A 21,918-nucleotide genomic window follows, 5' to 3' on the forward strand; every position below is an offset into this window, starting at 1 on the left:
TGCGACAAGACGGCCGATGCCTCCTTGGAAAAATGTTACTGGTTGCCTATAGAACCATGCAAGCATTGAAGTCCAACCGCCCAACAATGTTGACAGACGGCTTTATTCTGTTGCAGAATAATTCCCGCTGTATTGGTGCCTGGAAATGCCAAAAGTGCTGAATAAATACACTCCTGGAAATGGAAAAAAGAACACATTGACACCGGTGTGTCAGACCCACCATACTTGCTCCGGACACTGCGAGAGGGCTGTACAAGCAATGATCACACGCACGGCACAGCGGACACACCAGGAACCGCGGTGTTGGCCGTCGAATGGCGCTAGCTGCGCAGCATTTGTGCACCGCCGCCGTCAGTGTCAGCCAGTTTGCCGTGGCATACGGAGCTCCATCGCAGTCTTTAACACTGGTAGCATGCCGCGACAGCGTGGACGTGAACCGTATGTGCAGTTGACGGACTTTGAGCGAGGGCGTATAGTGGGCATGCGGGAGGCCGAGTGGACGTACCGCCGAATTGCTCAACACGTGGGGCGTGAGGTCTCCACAGTACATCGATGTTGTCGCCAGTGGTCGGCGGAAGGTGCACGTGCCCGTCGACCTGGGACCGGACCGCAGCGACGCACGGATGCACGCCAAGACCGTAGGATCCTACGCAGTGCCGTAGGGGACCGCACCGCCACTTCCCAGCAAATTAGGGACACTGTTGCTCCTGGTGTATCGGCGAGGACCATTCGCAACCGTCTCCATGAAGCTGGGCTACGGTCCCGCACGCCGTTAGGCCGTCTTCCGCTCACGCCCCAACATCGTGCAGCCCGCCTCCAGTGGTGTCGCGACAGGCGTGAATGGAGGGACGAATGTAGACGTGTCGTCTTCAGCGATGAGAGTCGCTTCTGCCTTGGTGCCAATGATGGTCGTATGCGTGTTTGGCGCCGTGCAGGTGAGCGCCACAATCAGGACTGCATACGACCGAGGCACACAGGGCCAACACCCGGCATCATGGTGTGGGGAGCGATCTCCTACACTGGCCGTACACCACTGGTGATCGTCGAGGGGACACTGAATAGTGCACGGTACATCCAAACCGTCATCGAACCCATCGTTCTACCATTCCAAGACCGGCAAGGGAACTTGCTGTTCCAACATGACAATGCACGTCCGCATGTATCCCGAGCCACCCAACGTGCTCTAGAAGGTGTAAGTCAACTACCCTGGCCAGCAAGATCTCCGGATATGTCCCCCATTGAGCATGTTTGGGACTGGATGAAGCGTCGTCTCACGCGGTCTGCACGTCCAGCACGAACGCTGGTCCAACTGAGGCGCCAGGTGGAAATGGCATGGCAAGCCGTTCCACAGGACTACATCCAGCATCTCTACGATCGTCTCCATGGGAGAATAGCAGCCTGCATTGCTGCGAAAGGTGGATATACACTGTACTAGTGCCGACATTGTGCATGCTCTGTTGCCTGTGTCCATGTGCCTGTGGTTCTGTCAGTGTGATCATGTGATGTATCTGACCCCAGGAATGTGTCAATAAAGTTTCCCCTTCCTGGGACAATGAATTCACGGTGTTCTTATTTCAATTTCCAGGAGTGTATATATATAATGTCAGGATATAATATTACACCGCCAAGGTTGTTTCGGCCACGTTGCTGTGAAGCCCTTACACGTCGCCCATACGGTCCTTTTTTGGGAAGACATTCGTGACCGTCGATTCGCTTAGGATGAAGAGGTGCACGCGTGGATACAATCACAATTCCTTAAGCAACCGCAATACGGCGGCTGCCCGCGTGTCGACGGCAATATTCCCACGGACTGACGCATCACAACTCGACAGTCGGTTCTACAGGTGTCGACGATCATTGGAACTGCGTGTGAAATGACTGAGACTCCTGGATACCGAAAAGTGTCCTCGCGATGGGTTTCGCGACGGCCTTGGGGTTTTATCTGATGTTGCGTGCGACACTGTAGGGCGGAGTGTGCCACGAGTATGTGAAGCTGCGAAGGACGCTGCCGTTTGGACCGGGGCCAACAGCTGTCTGAGCCGAGCCGCACGGGGCCTTTCTCGCCCAGAAGTGTGGGCCTGCCCCAGAGTGGGCAGCTCGCAGGCTACTGTGTCTGTAATCGCAGGGTCAGACGCGCTACCGAGCCAGGTTTGGGGCAGTCGGTGACGCAAACGTGTGATACTGTCTGGAGAGGGGTGTATTGATTCCAGTATCAGAAGGCAAGTGCAGGCAGGTGAGAACAATCCAAAACCACCAGCGTGTTGCACACGGCACTGCTAGAGACTTCCCCTCTGTGGGAGGTCTGGAAGTCAGTCGAGGAGCGATTAGTAGCGTCTCCAGCTGACCGAGACTGACAGAGCGGCGTGCTGCCCTCACCCCGCTACCTACCGCATCCTGTGGCGCCACTGGCAGAGTACGACACGGCGGTCGGCCGGCATCGAAAGGCCCACCAGGTGCTCTGAACGGACTGATTAGTTTAGGAAGTCACGGACTGCACAGCACTGACACGAATTTTGTGCAGAAGAGTGGAAAAACTGGCAGAAGCCGATCTCGTGAAAGATCAGTTTGGGTTCTGGAGAAATGTAGGGACACGCGACGTGATACTGACCCTCCGACAGGTGAAACAAGGCAAACCTACGCTTATAGCATCCGTACATGAAATTCTGAACACAGCAGGGATAAATTACAGGAGCTAAATGACCTCTACAACTTGTACACAAACCATACAGTAATGATAAAAACCGAAGGGCATGAACAGGAAGCCACATTTGAGAAGCTAGTGAACAGGGTTTTAGCCTATCCCAGATGTTATTAAATCTGTACATTGAGCAAGCAGTAAACTGCAACATTCCGAAATTTGGGAACGGAATTAAAAGTTCAGGGGGGAAGAAATGAAAACTATACAGAAGACACTTCAATTATGTAAGGGACAAGGGTAGCATCTTGGAAAGCGATTGTACGATGATCAACAAAAGTAAAACATGGATAGTGGAATATAGTCACAGTGAATCAGGCGATGCTGTGAGGGCATTATATTAGGAAATAAGATACTAAAAGTATAGATGAGTTTTACTATTTGGGCAGCAAAATCACTGATAATGTCCGAAGTAGGGAGGATATAAAATACAGACTGGGAGCAGCAACAAAAGATTGTCTCTGGCGTTTGTCTCAGATGGCACTGAAACAGTTAAGACGTGAAGAGAATAGGACCATTTTAAGTATGGCATTAGAGAAGAATGTTGAAGATTGGATGCTAACTAATTACAAATACTATCAGGAATCGGTGATTACAGTTTTGTAGTCATATATATGAAAAGATGGACACAAAGAATTTAAAAAGTCTGTACATTACATAAATCAACAGAAAACACACACGCACGCGCACGCGCGCATCTCAGAACAGAGACGTTACAACGAAATTCTCAAAGCAGAATGTCATGGTCGGTGTAACTGTGAATCGCTTATTTTAAAATGAAAGAGAAACATTGAAAAAATCTAAGAGAGGAAACAAAAAGTAACCAGGAAAAATTTAGTTCCGAATAACTGTGAAGGAGAAATCTAGAGATTATTAATATCTAATAAAGGAATTGGAAAAAGTATGCCAAGTTTATTGCAATACGAAAAAAATATACGGACTAAAATTTTATGGGCGTATAAAAAGAATGGAAGCAAACAGACTAATTAGTCAGGTTGCATAATTCTACGAAAGTGAATAATTTTTTCGAAGGTAAAATTGAAGCAATAAAATGGACCGGTGTAGTAAAAAAAAGACGTCGAGAAGCAGGAATAACACAACTTGGTATAACGGGTAGGAATATTTTTAGGCAGTTTGGGTGGCAGAGATACCGGAGAATGAAACAAGATGATGTGACCAGCGAAAAAAGGAGCCCATTCTGAGAAATGTTGGGCACGAAGAAGTCTAAAACAAACCTCTAAATTTCTGAAAATGCTTGTTCGAGTATATGGTTCATTAGTGCCGAAATCTGAACTGCAGTAAATAGATCACCTGAAGACACAGTGAGCGAAGATTGGCTCCAGATATCATTCGAGGAAACAGAGATATTACGTAGATCAAGTCAGCACCCAAGGCACTGGACATGGGAGAAGTTTAAAAGTCTCGGAGTGGGCAGAGACAAAAACCTCAGATAACGGAGCAGCTGCATCACGCATCGGAAAAGCGGGTACAGCATACCAACTGAACGGATTTGCCTACTAGAAGAAAGCAGCAGCACATGACATAACTACACGCTGGAGGTACTATATGCTGCCGGATGCCTTGCTATGAATAGAAAAGGACTGATCGAGGAATTAGATATAGGAGATGATGTATATTCACGAAATATCCTGGTCAAAGAAAACAGAGAATTCAGCAGATAACAGCAACGACCATGAACTCTGTCTTCCTGCAGGGCTGAGCAGTCAGTTCTTCGCTACTTTCTCACAATCAGCAAGACGTACTTCATTGAGATAGAAAAAGGCTCGCAAGATGAGCGGGTAACACTGGAGCAGACAGTAAACTCCAGCGGCACCTTGGTTTACAAGGAAAGAAAAAGTTGAAAACGGGCCAAAACATGCGTGGTCCGGAGATGGCAGCTGCGACAGGAAGAAAGAATAATAATAAAATTAAAATATTAAAATTTCTATATGCACCGTTCGGGTCTGTGCAGTAGACGTCAAATAAAATCATAACTGTTGTTTCGTAGTGATATGTAATTTAACTCTGGACTAAAGTGGTTACAGCAAATCACTATACAGTAAGGACTGCCACTTTCCAGTGCTTGCCGACTACTTAATCCCTTTGCAACTATTTTTTCTTTTTTATTTCGATTCCGGTCCTGCCATAGCTCTCGCATTCTCTGGACACTGAACTCTTTTTTTTTTTTTTTTTTGTTTTTTTGTTTTTTTTTTTTTTTTTTTTTTTGACGCGATCTTCCCTCCGACTCGCGTTTTCTGTAATTGCGGAGACGTTTACGAGACATTTGAGACGATAGCTCTCATTATTCCGCAATTTTCAGGGTAACACTCCACCGCATATTTTAATTGTCTCACTTTGTGTTCCGGTAATGCGGCGCACGCTCTTCACAATAACAATAGGATCAGTTTCCTAGCTAAACGCGCGGCCACGCTACGCCAGTTTGTAACTGCACACAAAACTAAATCGTGACACTCACGCGCGTATTCCTACACTGGTACGATGACAACACAGAAAAACAAATACTCCACGAAAAGCACATACAGATAGGATGTACCCGTCGTGGGCTCATCCATTGTTTACTCATTATTAGACTGGTAGTTATTAGCGGTTCAAATCTGACATTTTGTCGCGCAAGGAAGTTCGACCAATCAGCGAATAGTTGTATTCGTGTCGAAAACGGCAACTACTACACCTGTACTGGAGAATGTTGCCGACATTGTTTATCGCTGCAATGGCTATCATTACCAACGCAATTACCGGAGGGACGGTTCTCTGTGACTGCACACAGAGCAGGTTGTGCGCTCGTGCCCCCCCCCCCCCCCCCGCCCCCTCCAGCAAACCTTTTTCCTTACCGCGAGTGTTGTTGAGAAACATCTCTATTAAAAGCGCGCGACAAAATCGACAAAATCGAAACACACACCAAGTGCCATCAAACGGAATGAGACTACCTCGACGCTAGGCATTCACGCAGTAGCCTGCGTGGGACTGCGAACGCTCTTGCATTCGTACGTGCGCGCGCACGTCATTCTACAGAGCAGAATTTTCACGGTCGCTCCCCACACCCTGCCTTTGCTGAGTGTTCAGCTCACTTGCGACAGCCGCTTGCATTCTCTCTCTCTCTCTCTCTCTCTCTCTCTCTCTCTCTCTCTCCCTCTCTCTCCCTCCCCTCCCTCCTTTCCACTCCAGTAGCTCGCCCCATCCTTTCTTTCTCCAGTCTCGCTTCTTCTTCCTCTTCTTCAGTGGGGACAAGGACGGCGAAGGACGTTCGTGAGGAGGCGTTACTGACAGTCGTGGACAAAAGAGATACAGGAAAACAGGAGCGATAAAGAAAGCCGGAGGAAAGCGCGCACGTCAGGAGGGGAATAAACGACGAAACTAAAACTGGGAGCTGTTCAACAAGAAAGAGTAATGAATGCCAGCTATAAAGGCAACGAGCGCCTCGCCACAGGCACCGATCCACATATCTGTATTACGTACTGAACGATTAATTCGGCGCATTCCCTGTTGCTGGTTGCCTATCTAACGGCTCCGGTGTGAGAAATTTCATTTACAATATTTCATACAGTTGGGATTTAGAAAGCTGTGTCGATCTATTCATTAAGAACATTGCTCTTATGTTCACCTTTAACACAGTAAGACAAGTGTCACAGTTAGAAACTTTATGTTTACCTCTAGACAGTGTACATAAAGCAACAGAAGAAATAGTAAACAAGGTTCTTAAAAGTTTCTGTGACTGGTTTTATGCGAGTGGACTCACTCTCAGTTTTAAGAAGACGCAACATGTTCATTTCTGCATATCTAGGGGTACTACACGAGTGATTAAGTGTAACAAATGGCGAGGAAATAATGAATAGGGCGTACATTTCAAAATTCTTAATGTCCATACTGATGAGAATTTAACCTGGAAAAAGCACATTTTGCAACTTCTAAAACATCTTAGTCCAGCTACATTTGCACTTACAATCCTTGTGAGAGGCAAATCAGTAAGTTGGCATTTTCATTCAGTAGTGTCTTATGGAATAATGTTCTTTCATAAAGTCTAAATTGCTCAACAGCGTGCTGGAAGAATGACATGTGGTGCTCACTCAGGATCACCTTACAGGCATCTGTGTTTTAGGGATTTGACTCCTGCTCCACAGTATATTTACCCCCCTCATGAAGTTTGTTGTAAATAATCCACTGCGGTTCAAAAGGAACAATGATGTACATAATTACAATACCAGAAGGAAAAACGACTTTCATCACTCCACATTAAGGTTGCCTTTAGTCCAAAAAGGGGTGCGCGATTAAGCAACTAAAATTTTTGATTACTTACTCAGTAGTAAAATCTCTGACAGACAGGAAAACGAATTGAAAATGTTTCTCCTTGACAGCTACTGCAATTCCGTAGAATAATTTCTATTACTGTAACGTCCAAAAAATGACTTGTAGGAATTACTAAGTCACATCTATATATAATAATAATAATAATAATAATAATGAACTTATAAATGTTCAGCATGCAGCCATATTTACAAATGAGAATGTAAAATGACTCGTTCCACATCATTAAGATTTATTGAGCAAATGATCCATCGAACACGAAACTGTCGGTGCGCCAATACACGGACGTTATTCGTCCACTATTTCAGAATCGGAGCACTTTGCGACTTATAATAAACTTTACACATAATTTCAATACGAAACTTTTTCTTGCTGACCGCTGAATCCCTCCCCTCCAAAAAAAAAAAGACATTTCCACTGTTCATGCTGTCAAACGTGAGCATTAGGCACGACGTTTTAATTTATTCTCAACATAGCTTGCATACCAATGAATGTCCTTGCAAAATACACAGCACGACACATGGTTAGGACATGTGACGTCATAAACATTGAGGCGCTGTCAGAAACCTCACTTTCCAATAAATGTTTGACATTTGCACAGAACACGGACTTGGTAAAACTAGTAAGCAGAGGAACTATATTAACAACTTTGGTAATGTGTCTGACACAGTGACTCACCAGCTAACAACACATTAAAGAAAGTTAACTTTCTGGAACAAGTTCCAATAATTTGTGCTGGCAGCTCCCTACAGGGCAAGAAAATTTGCTGTAATAGTCCGGCAGTTGTGTTCGTGACGAAACGTAAAAGGGTTGTATAATTTCACTATACGATTAAGCAGATTCCGTCATGTACAAATATTTGGCACTATTTCGTCAAGTATTGTCTAAAAGAAATTCAGGAGCCCAGACTGTCCAATATTCGCAATGTGAAATTTAAGGAATTTTTCTGTTACAGCATTTGAACTACATAGTTAATTTCTGGAGACTAGCAAGGTGGGTACGTTCTGTACCTTTGGGATTTCAGCGTGTAGGTGATTAGTCTTCACATAACAGTATTTTTATGGCTTGGAAAAATTAAAACAAATTTTTTCTTAACTGCTGATGGCACGGAATTATTTTGTGGCATTTAGTGGAATGGCTATGATGAAACAGTGAAAATCTTAGGTCTTTACCTATAATAATTCACTTGAAAATGCTCCATATATGGCGATAAAGCACATTTGTGGGGAATGGAGTTTGAAGTTTCAGTAGCAGTTTAAGGAAATCCCGGAATGGAGCAATGATTTTTCCAAGCCAATAGATAACTGGTCGGCGGCTTTCGTCTTTTGCCCAGCTTGTGTCTACAAACTCTTCTGTCCCCTTTCGGCACTCTTCTTCCTCTCTTTATTTGAGTGATGCACAACTGATCATGTATTATGCACTGCACTGTGTGGTGCCGGCCGCTGTGGCCGAGCGGTTCTAGGCGCTTTATTCCGGAACCGCGCTGCTGCTACGGTCGCAGGTTCGAATCCTGCCTCGGGCACGGATGTGTGTGCTCTCCTTAGGTTAGATGTTAAGTCCCATAGTGCTTAGAGCCTTTTTTTTTTCTTTTTTTGTGCGTGGCAACAATACCGTGTGCTCTATAGTCTAGAGTGTAATATATTTTACACTGATTGTGTCCTAAGGGACCACAGACTTGGTGGAAATGCAGTGGGCACGAGGGGTCACAACATACCCACAGTCTACCAACATGTATCAACGATAGTATAAAGTCAGTAGACACTGATGTATTGATGACATGTCTTCACGGCCGTACATGCGATCGAGAGGACATAGCAAACGATCAGATTTGCATCGGAATTCTGGTCCTCAGCTCCTAGAAGCTTCTTTCACCTGAATGTCTCAGTTGCTCGCTACTGGGACGAGCACTGTCCCCATTAACACTACAAACTATTTACCTAACTCACTGGAGTTTAAAAAAATAAATAAATAAACAGGTGATTAGTGAATCGCACCCCGACTAAAACGTACTAACAATACAAGTCATAAAGAAAAAACAAAGTTATGTCATTCTCAAGCTTAAACAGTTGCCATTTATACCTTGTTGGCCAACTACTGAAACATGATCCACAGAGCCGGCCGGTATGGCAGTGCGGTTCTAAGCGCTTCAGTTTGGAACCGCGTGACCGCTACGGTCGCAGGTTCGAATCCTGCCTCGGGCATGGATGTGTGTGATGTCCTTAGGTTAGCTAGGTTTAAGTAGTTTTAAGTTCTAGGGGACTGATGACCTGAGAAGTTAAGTCTCATAGTGCTCAGAGCCATTTTGATCCACAGACAAACTATCTGCGAAATTACTGGAAAGCGTAAATGAATGAAAAACATATCAGGACAAACTTATGTCAGCATATTCTTAGCAAATAAAATAAAAATACTTAAAATTGAGCTGAATACAAAATACATGCGTCATTCTAAAAAGGAAAGTCTTCAATTCCAGTATAAAAAAAAAAAAAAAAAAAAAAACTTCGGTCATTTTCTGGATACAGGTCCTTTGAGTGCTCAGTAAAGAACTGCTTTTCCAAATCTTTTCGCCACAATTACAATGTCAGTGGCAAAACTCAAGTTGTTATCTCTTCTACGTGAACTTTAATTCTGTCTCCAAATTCCTCCTTGGTGTCCTTTACTGCTTGCTCTATACCTGGGACAAACACTCTCTGCAATAGCCCGTATTCGGTGGCGGTGCGGTTCTAGGCGCTGCAGTCCGGAACCGCGGGACTGCTACGGTCGCAGGTTCGAATCCTGCCTCGGGCATGGATGTGTGTGACGTCCTTAGGTTAGTTAGGTTTAAGTAGTTCTAAGTTATAGGGGACTGATGACCTAAGATGTTCAGTCCCATAGTGCTCAGAGCCATTTGAACCATTTTATTTTAATTTATAGCCCGTATTTCACGCTCTTTGGACCTTGCAAGTGCAGTCTGGTGTCCTCAAAAGTAGTAAACAGCCTTATTTTACCCCAGCTGCCTTCGGAATTCAAACGAGTGTATTCCAGTCAAGAAATTCAAAAGGTTTCTCCAAATCTAAAAAAATGCTTCAAACGGAGATTAGCCTTTGTATAATCTGTCTTAGGAAGATAAGTGGTAGGGTCAGCGTTGCGTCGCGTGTTCCGAAGTATCTGCATAACATTCCGTAAGCAAAGTGCCACTTCTAAAATGAACAGGGAGAACGTATTTCCTTTCACTTCGGCACAGCGAGACGCTGCGCTCTGAAAAGGAACCAATCCCTGAGGAAGGAGCTGCACCCGATGACAGAGACGTCTGCGGGGCCATTTCACTCTCGTCGCCGCGGCTGTTTCAGCGCAGAACAAGAATATGACGAGCAGCCACCTTTTGAGCCGCGCCGGTCGTTAAAAACGAATGGGAATTTAACTGCGCCTATTAGAGCGACTAATGAACTGCCATTAATCCCGCCGAGGGCGGGCAGGAGTCGATCTGCCGAGCGTAAACTCGCGCACGTGTGTGTGTGTGTGTGTGTGTGTGTGTGTGTGTGTGTGGTGGGGGAGGGAGGAGAAAGAAGGGGGAGGGAAGGAGGCAGGCAGAGAGAACGCAGGCGCCTCTTGCGGTCTAATGAGGGGAAGAAACCAAGTTAAGATCTGACGCCCGATAGTTATGCAAGCCGCGCAACGCGCAGTAAGAAGCCTGCAATTCCGTGTCCAAATGGTCCGCTAATCTTCGACACGGAAAATAATAAAAGAAACCACACACCTACTGGCGACAAAAACTTCGCCTCTTTAAGCGAGTCGTCCGCTGTAGCTCACACTTTGCAAGGGCGGTCGTTTACTTACACATCTTCATCTCAGGAAGTGCTCGGTAAATTATACGCTAATCTGACATTATCAAGATCTGCCCCCGTCGGATACCTAACGAGCGCGTGTGCGGGGCTGTATTCTCCGAACAAAAGTGTTTATGTGCACGCTTATTATCTGGATACGTGAATCTGGGTAATCCGGCGGAGGTTCGAAACTCACTTTCTCGGGTACTGGATCAGTATCTCGAATTCAGGGAACACAACGGAACATTGCGTGACTTTATGACCCTCCTTTCCATGTAATAGTAAATAATTGCAAAAAAGTAACTTTAAATGAGAAAGTCGTACATGTTGAATAATGTAGCATGGCCCAGGTCCATACAGGACTTAAATTTTGCGTGAGAACGTGATAAAACAGAGCCAGCAAAGGACGGGGAAAACCACTTGAACGGATGAATAGCGTCTTGAAAAGAGGTTATAAGACTGTTACGAACAAAAGTAAAAGAAGGATAGTGGAATGCAGTAGAATCAAGGCAGACGATGCTGAGAGGAATTAGTTTAGAAAATGAGGCACTGAAGGTAGTAGATGAATTTTACTATTTGGCAACTAAATAACTGCCGAAGCAAAGATGCAAAGTATGGATTGTCTACAACAATAAAAACGTTTCTGAGGAAGGGAAGTGTATAATCGAACGTAAATTTAAGTGCTAGGAAGTTTTTTTTCTAGGGATATTTGTCTGGGAGACCAACGCTTGACAACAATACTTTGGTTCAAATAGATGAAGATTCTCATAGATATTAAGGGATAAAGAGGATTAGACAGGATAGAGCAGTGTGGATGGAGAGCTCCGAAAAACCAGTCCTGGAACTGAAGACCAGAGCAACAACGTTAAACTGGATGGCGAGAGTGTGGCAGAAACGAGGGTAAAATCGTGTGCGACCGAAGGAAGTTAATCTGGACGTTTAATATTCTCAGTACACAGAAACAACGTTATCTGCACCTGCGTACTGGATTAGGAGCATTATACGAATATTTGCCAAAAGTGCTACGGGCTATGAGTAATTACCGTCACTGGACGGTCTTGAGGAAATGTATAAAGATCTGGACAAAGTGTTTACTTGGAGCAATGACTGGCATCTCATCGTGAATGTGAATAAACGGAGAACTGTGCCCTACACCCGAGAGAAAAAAAGAAGCCGATAGTATCCGATTATGAGATCAGGAGACCACATTGCGTCAATCAATTCTTTAGAGGCAGCACTAAGAAACGAAGTGCAAATGAAACAATTAAAATCATTAACAGGGAAGTAGAAGGAATGGCTTGGAAATAATCTAAGGTTTTTGAGAAAATATAGTGCAGTTCTAATTCGGTCAAGGTCACGTTTGTGCGACCCAAGTAACAGAACTCATTTTCTCATCTAATTTTCTCAGCACCACCTGATTCAGTTAGCGCGCATTTCAGTACAGTTGTTTTACTTTGACAGATGTTTGTTTATTATTCGAGAATAATGTACAGTGAGTGGAGTCTTTTTAACGGTTACGCTCTATAAACATACGGTGCGGGGTTTTCTTTCGGAAGGTGATGACTGTATCAGCTTTCCGGTCTCAAAAATGAAAACCTCAGTGCTGGCGTAACGATGTAATCGGACTAGCGCAGCGACAGCCCACTTTGCACGCGCCACGTAATCCGCTGTTGGGGGAGTGAAACGATTTCCTTTTCTTTTTTCCTTCCTTATTCTTTTTTTTTTCTGCCGCCCCTACAATACCGAACAGTTCATTAGAGGATCGGTCTGCCTTATCAGATAGGGGGGGGGGGGAGGGGAGAGAGAGAGAGAGAGAGAGAGAGAGAGAGAGAGAGAGAGAGAGAGAGAGAGGGGGGGGAAATTGAAAAACCCGTGAGCGGAGAGGGAGGGTGAGGGGGGGGGGAGAGAGGTGCAGAATTAGCGCCACCACTAATCGACTTCGCCGTCCTCAATTAATTAGCACTTAACGCGCGCCTGAATGTTCGATTAGTGGTTTTGTGCGCACCCTCGCGCCTCTCCAAAGTGGCTACACAGAATGGCCAACTGCGCGAAGCACATGTTTAAAAAAAAAAAAATGAAAGAACGGAAGAAAGGGAAAGGGAGGGTACGAGACGTGAAGCTTTGTCGTATTTCGCACTGTTTAGGTCGCTTAATTTTCCCCTCCCACCGGTGAATAAACTGTCCGGAGGGGGGGGGGGGGGGAGGGGGGGGCCAGAAGTGCGCACGCGCACACACACACACACACACACACACACACACACACACACACACACACAGACGGTGGAATAATGGCGAGTGTTTCCGTTCAGAATTAATTTAAACTGCCGGCGCGCCTCCCACTTAGTTATGCGAGTGGGCGTCGGAGCTGTGGCACACGACCACCGCTGCCGGTGGGGGAGGAACAATTAGCTAAAAACTTGTCACGACGGGCGCAGTAGCTTTTTTGTCGTTCGCTGACATTGTTCCCGTCAAATGAAACGCAACAGGGGGAGGGGGGGGGGGTTAAAAAAAGTGTCAAGCAGGTAGTAGCTATAAGCAAGGGAGTGCCTACTGTTACACCAGCGGGCTGTAATCGCTTTCACGTATAGGAGAATGGAATCGTCTGATCACCGGCGGTGGAACAGCCCGTTGTAAGAGGCGGACGTTTAAATTTCTACCTGTGCGAAGGCAGGATTGTATGTCTACAGTGGTCTGATGCATGGCGGTAAACAAAGCTGGTGCTACAGTTCGATATGCTGTGGTTCCTTTCCATTTCGCCCGCGGGCGGAGAGTGCAAAAATCGGCTGCTGTACTATCGCCATTTGCCTGAGCTTTGCACGGTCGCTAAAGTATAAACGTGTAGGGGGCAGTTAGAATGTCGTTAGTTTATGCCGTGAAAGACGATCCTTGAGGTTTTTCTCTAAGCGTTTTCTCTCGAGGTGTAAGACTGGCTTTCTCGGGTACTTGCGTTGTAAGAGTTTTCAACATTTCTATTGGACTGTCCGCCATTTACCAGTCGCACACCCCCACCCCTTCTTTTCCACACGATCCCACATCCCTTATCAGTCTGACCTGACGTGGGTTCCATATTCCCTTTACTGTTCAACTATGGTCCGCGTAAGTGTTTCATCAGAGACTCTTCAGCAAACGGCAGTGCCTTTACCACTGAATCGTAGCTTGTCACAGTCAACTCTACGTGGTCGTTCCACTGAACAGACACACCTACACACCTACACATCGCAAATATTTGTATGACGCGAGTGGCTCTACTTACGACTCGTCAACACTGTCCTCAAATGAGAGCACAGTTTTGCAGTTGGTGACGTGCACAGCTGCCATTCTTTGCACTAGACTGATACGTTGTCTACACCTAACTGGACATGAGTCCACAATATTTTACCGACCGCAATTTCGTCACAGATAACTGAAACATCTGCCGGCGTTCGCAGATTCTCCCTCCTTTACAATGGGTGTTAATAACAATTGGAAATCTAAACGCTTTCAACAGTTTTCAAATTCGCTGTAGAAGAGACTGTGAAAACGGCAACATTTCAATTACCCACTGAATATCGTCGAAAACACAACTGTTTCGCTCTACAAATCTTGCTCACGGAATCTGAACGCTGTACGATTTATAGCAACGCGTAGTTCGCTGTTTTCGTCTGACCAGTGCCCAGCGTCAGAATTTGTATTGGCGAGTTGCGGCGCTGAGATTTTGCACCAACAATTCCGACTTCGCCACTTTCACACGTGTTTCTTGGCTGACTCCTCTCTCTGGGAATAATACCCGTAACAGAGAAGCTGAAAGTAAGCGATCACAAGATTAGTGGATAACGTGTCGACCACATCACACCGTTCAAATATTTACAGGTTATACGATATGAAATTGGATGAGCACGAACCATCTGCAGCGGGGACGGCGATTGGCTGACACAAGACTTCTTAGAACAATCGGGAGAGTACAGTAAGGGAGAAACGCGGTAGAAGACACTAGTGGCTAATGCATTGTTGCGACGTTTCGAGTCCGCAGTTAAACGTGAAATAAGAGACCGAACGACTTCAAAGACGGGCTGCTAGGGACGTAACAGGTCGATATAACTAATACGAAAAGTGTAACACAAATTTCAGGGAGCCAAAGGCGAAGTTGTTGTCGTGAAACCTTGTTGCGTGAACTTGCGGAACCTGCTGTACTCGAAGAAGACTGTGCTGTCACCGCGCACAAGCATCTCGAGAACCAGACCACTGAGGGCTGATGCAAACTGGCAATAGGGCTGAAATTCGCCAGTACTGGTAAGGAATACTCTCCGCCACCGTAGATGCACAGCCAACGCTCAATCTCTTATGTTTCCGACGTCAAGGTGAAACAAAACGCGTAACTTTTATCAGCTATACGACGTGTTAACCGCCTATAATTCGGTTGTTAACGTATCCGCAAGTGCTTCATCGTAAAAGCTTCATTTTGCCTCGAGGTAAGCCTTTTTTTAAAAAAGTCAGTTTCATTGTCTATCCAGAACGAATTTCCTTTACACTCTTTCAGCCTTAGCGCACACATTATCATCGCAGAGATCTATGGGCACTTTTTCCTCAGTGAAGTGTTAGCTCACAGGTGGAAAAATTTGCGCAAGGATGCGGCGAAATTTTCACGGCTATCGGTTCGCACTAATTGGGCTTGCGACAGACGTGCGACGAACAAAGAAACCGTTCTGTGCATTCCGCAATCGAGTCGTCACGGCCGAACGGGGCAACTTCCGACGGGACGCTAGAAGAGTGACGAAGGGGGGAATCACTGTGTCCCCTCTCGTCCCAAAACGTTAAATGGCTGCGGTGAAATGTAATCGAGTAGCTTAACTGCCGGAATATGCTACACGTCACCGGAGTTATGCCCAGGTATGACTGCGGAATTGACTCGATAATTGGACGCTAATTAAAAAGTAACGGGAGGGGGGAAGAATCGAGCGCGTAATGTTAGGTAAGTGATGGGTTTTCCTGCGGAGCGGCGAGCTGTAGAAGAATGAGATTAGTTTCAAAGCGGCGAGCCGGGCAGCGCTCTCCTCCGTTTACTGCCGCTTTGTCGTCTATTAGGGAGAAATCGTTACGCCAGACAGATGGTCTCGCGCTGACGCGGAAAAAGAGCGGTCGACCAGAAGCAATATAATTAAAAGGGGGATGGAACAAAAGAGAAGGAGAGGGCCGAGAAAAGAGGAAGAGGTCGTGCGTAACTGGTTTTGCGGTCCGCTAGGCGCGATAGCTAATAGCTAGCTAGCTGGCTGGCCGGCGAGGCGACTTGGCGACCGTGACAGACAATGGCGTCAGAAAATAAGAGCAACTCTGCGCGTTGCGCAGCCTGGCTGCGACAAACAGGCGTCGCGCGCCTGACAGCAGGGAAAAAATTAAGTGCGGGCGAACTGGCACCGAGGATCGCCCGCAGAGATTTCCGCTGCGTATGCGCGCACGCACGCACGCACGCACGCACATGCGAGGCGAACGGCCGCTGGGCTCCGAAAATGAGGTCGCCCGTTCGGCCGCGGCAGAATGGAGACTAGCGGTGGGAAAAAAAAAGGGTCGCATTGCTCTCCCGCAAGCGTTTCCGCACACCCACACCACTGAGTTTCGGCACTAACTCGACACTACTGCGAAAAAAAACACTACACACGCACTCACCTTTTTCGTGGAGTCGTGGCTCGCTGGGAGTGGAGCGATGACTGTGTACGTATGTATATCCTAGGCAGTACGTGTGTGGGTACAAAGTTCCCAGAAGCGACGGCAGACGGAACCGTTATTTGTCACGCACTTGTCTCGCCCAGCATCTGTCGTCACAGGGGATACGAGACTATACAACACACCGGTCAGTGTAATTTTTTTTTTATCGCACTGTGGATTGCTCGCCAGGGAGCTCGGGAAATTCCAACACAGTCGACACTACACTGTTCCTTTTTTTTTTGTGCGACAACCACTGTAACTTCACTTGTTAGCACTTGTCTTTCACTGTTCACTTCCAGCTGTGATGCACTTTGCACGTCGGTCGCGCGCAATACCAGCCTGCCACGGAGCTGTCGCGTTCACTGAAGCGCAGCCGGGGCGCCAGCACTTGTGGCGATAAAGGCGAGCGAGCGCGCACACACTGACGTAGCACCGATATACGGTGATAGCGGCAGGGTCCCCTTCCTGCTCCGGACAGGGGCCACACGGCGCGGCTGGCGAAGTCCTTGCTCGCCCGCGAGACGGAGATAACGAGCTGCTGGCGACTCGTCCTACGTGCCGCGTCTCGCAGTCGGCTCCGCGCGCGCCAGACGCTGCTCCGCGCACACACACAGTGGACACAACACACACGCACGGACACGTCCTTCCGCCTCGGCGGGCAGCGACTGACTGACTCCTCTCAGAGGGTGAGCGCCCGTCCCTCCCCCTCGTGCCCCCCCACCGCTCGTCGCCCCCACCGCTTTCCCCCTCCGCCGCCCCGCCGCCAACAGCCGAGCATCAGCATCCGACGGCCGCCGACGCGAAAACCGAGTGACAGGCATCGAGCGCCTCTGGCGGCAGATCGCCGCAACTGCGGCGCCAGACTCCTCTCTCTCTCTCTCTCTCTCTCTCTCTCTCTCTCTACACCCTCCTTGTCATTCCCTCATTTCCTCCGCCGCTCCGTCTCACTCTTCGCCCCACCCTCTCTCTCTGCCCGCTGTCCCCCTCACCGCTTCGTCTTCTCTATAAGGGCTTTTTGACGCGGCGAGGTTTCCTGGCTGCGCCGCTGGCGAAACAGCTGATAACCGCCGCCGGCCGCCGAGGTGTCAGCGGCATTCAACGCCTGTCGCGCAGCGGTCGGTAGGCAGTTGGGGTGGGGGGGGGGGGCGGAAGAAGAGCTGTGGCGGCAGGAGGGGGGAAGAGGGGCTCCCGCGAGTAATACGTCACACGACAAGCGAGCAGCGGCGCGCCGCGGTAAACCAGAGACAGGACTTCCCGGCCGCTACCGGGCTTTCCGCCCCCCCCCCCCCCGCCCCCTTGTTCCTCGAAGCAAGTGCAGCTCGCAGCCGCATCTGTTCCGTTCTCCCAATAGCTCCCGGCGTTCCTGGAAACCACCGCCAGCGAATACGCGTATTAAACGCTCCCGGGAAACTACTGTGCTCTGCGCATTTCGTTTTCTACGCATTCTAATCATTGAGTAAAGTTGACTGTTGCCCTCTTTGGCCGAGCATTACATTTTTTATACAAATATAGCGACAAGTCACTTTTTATATATTTTTAATTTTTTCCACGTTATACAAAATAAACACAAATAAAACAAAAGTATTGGCACTAGGAGGAAATAAGGAAATAAAAATTATGCCGAATGGAGAAACACTAGAACAGGTCCAAAAATTTTAAGTATCTTGGAAGCAGGATAGACACCGACTGGAAGTGCACCACAGAAATTAAAACAAGGATAGCAATGGCAAAAGAAGCGTTTTATAAGAAAAGGAGAATCTTCTGCAGCAGTCTGGACAGAGAACTCAGAAAGAGACTCATAAAATGTCTTGTATGGAGTGTTCTTCTATATGGCGCTGAAACATGGACTATGAGGAAAAAAAGACAGAGAAAGGCTGGAGGCTTTTGAGATCTGGACATGGCGGAAGATGGAAAGAATAAGTTGGATGGACAGAGTAAAAAATGAAGAGGTACTGAGAAGAGTGGGAGAGAAGACAGTTACTAGATGTAATAAAGGGAAGAAAAAGAAGTTGGATTGGGCATATATTAAGAAAGAATGACGGACTGATAAAAACAGTTTTAGAAGGTTATGTAGAAAGGAAAAGGAAGCGAGGAAGGAAGAGATTCCAGATACTGGATGACATGATTGACGGTACAACATACAGCAGCCTTAAGAAGGAAGCAATGGATCGCAGAAAATGGAGAGGCAAAGGACCTGCTAATATAGCAGATAACTGATCATGATGATACAAAATACTATCTATTCCTTTTTCTATGTACCCAGACATGTTTCGACACCTGTGTTTCATCTTCTGTGGATTTCGATTTTACAGTATCGTACAAACTTCATGGTAGTTTTTCTATTTCAGGCCTAAAAACTGTAATATGTATATTTTGTTTAATTTGTTTCTACTGCTTACGTGGAAATTCATTATTTGTGAAAACTAATTTCTACATGTCGGCTTCCTTTTATACCTGACGCTGTGACATTACGTCATCTGCAAAGTAGTCGTAAAGAATTGGATTATTTTTGAGAATACCTTCTTGTGGGTCGCGATTGTGTGTGTCACTATAATTAAGTTTTTCGTCCACTTTAGCATCTGTGGTGTGTTTTCTCACTCTACTGCGGTTGTATATGCTGTTTACAGCATGCTTTTTTTTTTTTTTATTACTACGCTCTCACCTGCTCTCACAGGACGTTACAATAAAACTGGATATGAACAACTACTTACGTCACAATACTCCTACACAGGTACTTAGCTGCTGGCACCGCTCACACCAAACAAACACCAACATTCATTCGCAAACACAGATAAACGTCGACAGCATCTTCCAATCACAACAAGACTATTTATATTTTTAGTTACACCAGTATGCCTTTCTGCCTTTACCCCATCTTCAATTGGTGACAGAAGACATACCATACAACCTACAATTAATACTTCACCTGGCCAACAAAGATAAAAGAATGCACATAGTCTAACAAATTGAATTCCATCCTTACAAATGTGCATTCCCAAATGACTTTCTAAATAACGGAAAGGAGTTACCCATCGAAATGTTTCTTATAAACTCCCATAACTGACTGACACAACCAAGCGTCAAACACAGCCCTGAAAAAAACATAATATTAGCAATAAATTTCTGTTGTCGTATCCAACGTGTATAGTAACTTTGCATGATGTATGTCAATTTTTCTTCACTTATTCATTCTTAATGTCACTCCAGTGAGTCAAATTTATTAACTGTGAGTAAAATAGATGAAATTAACTCCTTTATATAACATATACTTTATTAGTTCTGTAATACTGAATGTAGTTCAAGTTAATCAGTTCCTGTTGTACAGTACATTGTGTACTATGCCATTTTAAGTTTTAGTCATTCGGAAGGTTAAATTGAAAATATTTAATGTATGCATTGTCTTCAGCAGTACCTTCAAAATTTGGTAAGTAAAGCGTTGATTGTAGGCCTAACTTTCGGATGTAAACAAACATGGCGGACGCTGCACTGTTTTTGTGCCACGGAAATTGGGAACCGCCAGGGGCAGAACAGAAGACGAGTGCGTTTAGCGAGTAACGTATTGTAGACCTACAGCTTGCCAAGTGTGATAGTTAAACAAACTTGTCGTTTTGCACAGAGTAACTGCAACACACGAATTATAGTCAACGTTTTTAACGATGTGCTAATTGGAGATTTAGAAATGTATTACACATATTGATATAAACAAAAGTTCGTAAACAAGGTAGCTGGTTCCTGAATTTAAGTAAGACGAGTAACGCGTTTTATCATCATAGTTACAAGAGTTCCCTCGCCAGTGGCATTTGGAACCATTTCTTTGCGAGATGGGTGTTTTATTTTTTTCTACATAATTTTGTCCAAGCACTCTAGAATGTGTTTAAATATTAGAGACATACATTAACACAGCCAGTTTGCAGCACAATATCACACACATACAAAACATGTAAAAAATTGCTTTAGTTCTTAAAATGAAGTGTCTTCAGGTTTTCCCGGTGTTACGAGAGTATTCCACGAGGCTGCGAAACATCATTCACATAATTTTCATTAAATCGGAAATTAGTAATAATAATAAAATTTAAATATCTAAGTGAAATACTACAAACAGATGCTTTGGACAAAGTAGCTAACGTAGCAAGGTCAAGGAAATTGGAGGTGGTTTTTCAAGTTACAAAATACCTGTATAACAAGAAATCTATATCCATAATGCAACGTATTGCAATGGGAAATGGAAACTGAGAATTAATAAAGAAGTTTGTGAAAGAACAGAACGAGTTTTAGGCGCGATGAGGAAGAGAACAGCAATATTCTATCGACACCAAAACAGACTAGATAAACACAGAATAACAAAGTAATTTTTAACTTTCTTTTATAGAAACCAAAAACATCAACGACGTGGATCAAAAAAATTAAACCAGACGTGACGAAAACGAAAGTGACGGAGGAAGAAATGGGAGGAAAGTTCGGAGCAAAAGTAAAAGTTAAAGGGATTCCAGGAGAAAACAAAGGAAAAGACATGGACAGAAGAGAGAAAACTTAGGGAAAGAACAACGAAGTGGTGGAAAGAAGGAAAGGAGAAAAAAACAGACATTAGTTATTTCATGTGGTTCCTTAGCAGGCCAAATCAGATAAAAAAATAATGACGACGACGACGACGACGGTGGTGGTGGTGGTGGTGGTGGTGGTGGTGGTGGTGGTGGTGGTGGTCATAAAAAGGCGACTCTAGCAGTGTACGTTTTGTATCCAGAAGACCACTCACTGGTTGCTATGAAAAAAAATGTTTTCAAGTCCTTTTTGCGGAACACTTCCTGTGTGCTATGTTTATACGTTGTTCGAACTGGTTTCAGGTGTAAATTAGAAAAATTCAGCTGTAGAATTGCAACAACTGGAAAAAGATTTAAGTTTTTTTTTCCTAAAACAAGAATTTCTCGTGTACTACAAGAAAACGAATAAATTATATTTATGTTCAAATCTTTTTAGATGGAAGTGTTTTATTCATTTTTGTTAAAAATTAGAATGAAATCATATTGTGTAGTAGGCCGCGTCATTATGAAACAGTAAACCAACTAAAATGCCGACATTTCGACCGACTTTGCAGCGCACATCTTCAGGTCATCTAACTGCTGTTTTCTACGGATGGTTGTCCCCTGGGTACTGTCTTACTTCGGTTTTCAGATAGCTGCCGGCGTCACATTCTGAGATGCCAATTGACAGTGCGAACTAAAGTTTGGTTTTGACGGATGGCTGTGTGGGAGGCAATGGAATGTGCTGATCTTATAACCGAAAAGAAGAAAAAAAATAAAATAAAAATACAAAGCAAACAATGTTTTGTGTACATTGCATTCTCACATTTCGTATCGATGCAGACAGCACTTCAGTGCATTTTCTGTATATGTCGCCTTGTTTCATCAAGTGATTTTGTTA

The 21,918-nt window shown here is 45.5% G+C and overlaps 1 protein-coding gene across 1 annotated transcript in view; it reads right to left on the bottom strand.

The window, feature by feature from the left end:
* LOC124551155 (mucin-5AC) overlaps positions 1–17,142 on the bottom strand; it is a 173,978-nt gene extending 156,836 nt beyond the window's left edge. Inside the window, exon 1 of the mRNA XM_047126122.1 lies at positions 16,462–17,142. The gene's annotated coding sequence lies outside the window, so the exon portion shown is untranslated. The remainder of the gene's footprint in view (positions 1–16,461) is intronic.
* Positions 17,143–21,918: the final 4,776 nt, after the last annotated feature.

Source organism: Schistocerca americana, chromosome 9, assembly GCF_021461395.2.
Source record: "Schistocerca americana isolate TAMUIC-IGC-003095 chromosome 9, iqSchAmer2.1, whole genome shotgun sequence".
In the NCBI taxonomy this organism is placed as follows: Eukaryota; Metazoa; Arthropoda; class Insecta; order Orthoptera; family Acrididae; genus Schistocerca; species Schistocerca americana.